Source organism: Vigna unguiculata, chromosome 7 (genome assembly GCF_037176805.1).
Source record: "Vigna unguiculata cultivar grain cowpea cultivar isolate G323 ecotype 2 chromosome 7, ASM3717680v1, whole genome shotgun sequence".
Taxonomy (NCBI): domain Eukaryota; kingdom Viridiplantae; phylum Streptophyta; class Magnoliopsida; order Fabales; family Fabaceae; genus Vigna; species Vigna unguiculata.
The window spans coordinates 6,689,578-6,694,653 of NC_140798.1; positions in this window are offsets into that span (position 1 = coordinate 6,689,578).

Here is a 5,076-nt window from a genome sequence, read left to right on the forward strand (position 1 = left end):
AAGACGGGTGCTTTATCCGTATACGTGGAGAGTCCGCAAATCACACACAACTGGGTATTCTTCCATCAGTTGCCACTGGCTCTCAGTCCATAGAAACATGGAAAATGATAAGTTAACAAAGGGTATATTTGTAATTAGATTTATCATATGAAATTAAAAATTTGGAGTAAAAGTGAAGTAAGCGGAAGAATAAAGGAAGGTGTAAATGGGATATAATATTGTTAAATCAATTACTCGTTATATTAATTAAATAAAAAAAATTATATATACATGTATATATATAATTTGTTCTCGAAAAAAAGGAATCCAAGATGCACATTGGTCGCAACTCGGCCTCTTTGTCAGATGTTATACAAAAAAATACTTTTGTTTCTCTTTAGACTTATCTTTTCGGTCATCTCCTTCCCCCTTTGGTGGAGACCAGTCACTTAGTTTTATAAAGGTCTCTAGCTCATCCTTGCCTCAGTCTTCCCATGATTGCGGGAGGTAGTTGATGTGTGCGGGGGTTACCCCAATCTTTGTGGCGATGTGGTTACGTGACGGTTTTGTCGTTATCCTGAGGAGAGGGGGTAGTTTAAGTAAATTGGGCCTTCCAGATAAGTTGGGTTCAGTGCATTAGAGTACATAGGTCGATTCCAAGTCGGACACAATACGTCTGCACACCTTGGTCGTCTTGAGGTCGGCCCAATAGTCCACACACATAGGTCGTCTTGAGGTTGGCCCAGTACGCACATACACATGGTCGTCCTGAGGTCAGCCCAGTATGCACATACACATAGGTCGGCCTAAGGTCGGCACAATACACACATACACATAAGTCGTCCCGAGGTCGGCCCAATACGCACATACACATAAGTTGTCTAGAGTCTGATCGCCAGGGTGTACACTAACCCTCCGACCTCGAGCAACCTCAGGCAGGGTGGCGAGGAGGTCGTTCAAACTTCTCTGGCGTGTGTCGTTGCCATAATGCGTGTGTGGCCAGTGGGTGACCGACCTTGAGACAGCTATACAACAGATGGAAGAGGAAAATGCTGAGAAAGAGCGGACTTGGAAGGCATTGAAGGATGAGCTGGCTAAATGAGGTTGCCTCTACCTATGGCATTGGCTTTGAAGCAGGTGCGATTGTTGTGCCCCTCTACCGATGTGTCTGTTATCGATGTTGGCTAGGTCATTGTGGATGGACAATTGGTAGAGGAGTGATGGCATCCCCATGCTACATGACCCTTTATCTTGTGTAGACCCTTAGGAGACTTTAATTTATTGTTGATACGTATCGTGCATGACGTTTTAACTTTTGCTCTCTTCGTGAGAATTGCTAACTTGACTTTTGTGTTAATGTCCCATTGTTGTGGTGCCTATTCTTCGATTCATGAAGTAGTTTTCTGATCTTAGTACGGTCAGGGTGAGGTTATGGGAATGCTCAAGGATGTTGACGTAACTTTCAATCGACTTCCTTTCGAGGTACCTTTCTTCAATAGATGATAGGGAAATTGTCCAGGGTGTTGACGTAACCCTCAGTCGACCTCCTTCTGAGGTACCCTTCTTCAATAGATGGTAGGGAAATTGTCCAAGGTGTTGACGTAACCCTCAGTCAACCTCCTTCTGAGGTACCCTTCTTCAACAGATGGTAGGGAAATTGTACAGGGGTTGATGTAACGCTCAACTGACATCCTTTCGAGATACCTTTCTTCTTAACGGATGTTAAGGAAATCATCAGGGTATTGACGTAACCCTTAGTCGACCTCCTTTCGAGGTACCTTTCTTCAACAGATGATAGGGAAATTGTTCTCAGTCGACCTTCGTTCGAGGTACCCTTCTTCAACAGATGGTAGGAAAATCGTTCAGGGTGTAGACATAACCATCAGTCGACCTCCTACCGAGGTATCTTTCGTAGCGGATGTTGGATTTGTTGTTTTACGGGTTTTCCCGACCTGTAGCCAAGCTAAAAGATTTTGTCGATTTACGGGTTTTTCCCGACCAATAGCTGAACTAAAGGATTTGTCGATTTATGGGTTTTTCCCGACCCTTAGTTGAGCTAAGAAATTTGTCGATTTACGAGTTTTTCCCGACCCTTAGCAGAGCTAAGGGGTTTGTCGATTTACGGGTTTTTCTCGACCCTTAGCCGAGCTAAGGAATTTGTCGATTTATGGGTTTTTCCCGACCCTTAGCCAAGCTAAGGGATTTGTCGATTTATGGGTTTTTCCCAACCCTTAACCGAGCTAAAGGGTTTGTCGATTTACGGGTTTTTTGTAATGTCCTAGCCGGAAATTACTTATTAAAATAAAACAAAAATAAAATTCAATAAAATAACCTCATTTATTATTCAACAATTTCCCAAAACGTGGGAAATATTTAAAACCTTAAGTTCAATGCGCCAAAACAGATAAAGTAATTCGCATTAATACTGTAATACAATTAAAATGGTCTATAAAATTATTACAATAACTCCATAGTCCAATAAAATAAACTAGTGAGAAAATCCCCAAGAGATCCCCACTCCGTCTCTATGCACCTGTCCGCTCACTTGCATCAACATGTGCTCCCATGTAACAAGTTACATGATCATCGCCACACACACACAAATAGGGTGAGCTCATTTAAATAAAACCAACCAATAAAATATTAAATACAACATCAAAACATTTAAACCCAGATTAGTATTCTTATCCCTTTTTCCGTACTTCTCCACTTCCAATACTTCCATTAGACGTCTATCATTTCTATACCCTTTAGGTGAGAACGATGATCGATCTTTGCTGCACAAGTGTCTACTCGCCCCTCCAACTACAGGCCACCACTTGATAGTCCACACGTGGGAATAACCTTGCCACAACATCTCACCGTGACACCAAGTGGAGCTCCCCGAAACAAACAAAAAGTTTGTAGCTGTTCCAGACTACCAAAACTCTATCAGAATACTCTGAAGAGGGCAATCACCCGAACGTCGCCGTACGAGCCACAACTCGCACACTCCACTGGACTTCCTAAACCACCAGGCTACAACCTAGAGTGGTCACGTGTTACTCTAATACGGGTTACACTCGTAACTGGACCCCCAGCCAAAGCCTCGCATCATGAACCTCACCTAAAGTTGTGTAGAAACCTTTCCTCTCGCACCATCACTTAACCAAAACCGCTTGGCGCACATTTCACGTCGCCAGGCAAACACTAGGTCTAGATCGCCTAGCGGGCATCACACACCGCCAGGCGGCACGCGCCTGCAGCATCATCACTGCACCGTCACCGCCGGGCGGACTCCACCATGCCGCCAGGCGCCACTCACCGCCACCGCCTGGTGCACCTGTCTCGCGTTGCCAGGCGCCACTGCACCTTCAGGATCTCTATTGTACCATACCGCCTGGCGGAACCCCCCTACCGCCAGGCGCCAAGCGTCAACAGTGGCCATTGCTACTGATTTGTGTTCCGTTCGCCTGGCGGCTCACTTTCGCCGCTAGACGCCATACCAGTAGCGCAATGCTACTGGTTTTTGGCGCTTAAAACAGATCCCAATGGATCTTAAATCATACCACACACCAACTTATAGAACAATTAGGAGACACCAAGCATAGTTCTATCACTGGAATATCATACACACCTTTTTAATCATGTAAATTGTAATTACCAATGTCGCACAAACTTCTTAAAATAACATAAACAATATAGCATATCAACTACAACACCCAATAAACATAATTTTCATACATCCCTATATATTCATAAAACTGAATTGAAATTCACACATTGCTTTTGACATTTTTTTCTCATTTATTAACATACCATCCCTCTAACAATAATGCCCCATGCAATTCTCACTTCTCGTTTTACCAAATTAACATACTTCCTGGAATATATCTTAGCACATACAGCAAAACATTTAAGACATCCATTTCATTACTTCACTTTTCCCACCTTCGCTATCTCTAACCTTCCTTAGTCCCTAACATGCCATATTCATCTAAATTTTCCATTTTAGACATATATATTTATAATGAATTTCTAATTGAAGAGCCAACACCACGAAGTCCATGTCAATAAACCAAAATGAGCTGCATTGTTAGGCCGCCTAGCGGCAGTTCATGTGCCGCCAGGCGGTGCATACACATCTGGGTTCCGCTCAGATTTTCCAGCTCTGAATTTCACCCCAATTTTTCCAATTACAGTACCCGCCTTCATCCTAATGTGTTTCTATATGCATACACCATACAGGGTTCATACAACATTCATATTATAGACAATTCTGGATAATCAACGCCTAATCATTGAAATAGCTCATGAATATTATCCCCAATTCCCACATAAACCTTCACCCCCAATTTCATTCTCAAGTTCAGGCAATTTCCATCAATTTAGTAATTACCAACCATAATTTATCATGCCAATTAAATTGGTGCGATAGAAATACAACCCAAAATACCATGGCATCACTGACAAACCATTCAAAACGCGAAAATGGGAAGACGCAGGTTGCATCGCCTGGCGGGCCATCCTCAGCCGCCAGGCGGTTCATAAGCGAACCTAAAAACAGACTAGAACACATAGGCCGCCTGGCGGCTCATACCCTACTGCCAGGCAGTTTCTGGAAAAATCCAGAAACATGAGCAAAACTTGATTTTTAATAGGGATGCAGGCTTTACTAGTTTCATACATTACATGATTATACAAAATCACTATTTAAAACAACGAAGGAACTCCCCTAACCTGTATTCCTTGTTAGGAAAATACTCTTTGGAACGAAGGCGTTACATTGATGTTCGTCCGACCTCGTGAATAAAAACCATTTTGTTCATCTCACAGCATCACTCCCGCTTGAAATCAGCATTTGGGTGTTGAAGGCTTTCAAGTAGGGAAAGGGTGTCCTTGGTCTTCCATATTGGTCAAGCGACGTCCTTGGTTTCACTCCTCCTGATCTTGTAAACGACATAGGAGATCTCCATTTGCACATCATAGGTCTCCCTACTCTAGAAGTGTATCCTTCATCCTGTGCCTTGCTTCTCCCTCTTCCCGACGTACAACGATATGTTCCTCTCAAGCTTCATTTGCTCAGTTGTGGTCCTAGTCCGCTCTTTGGCGTATCTA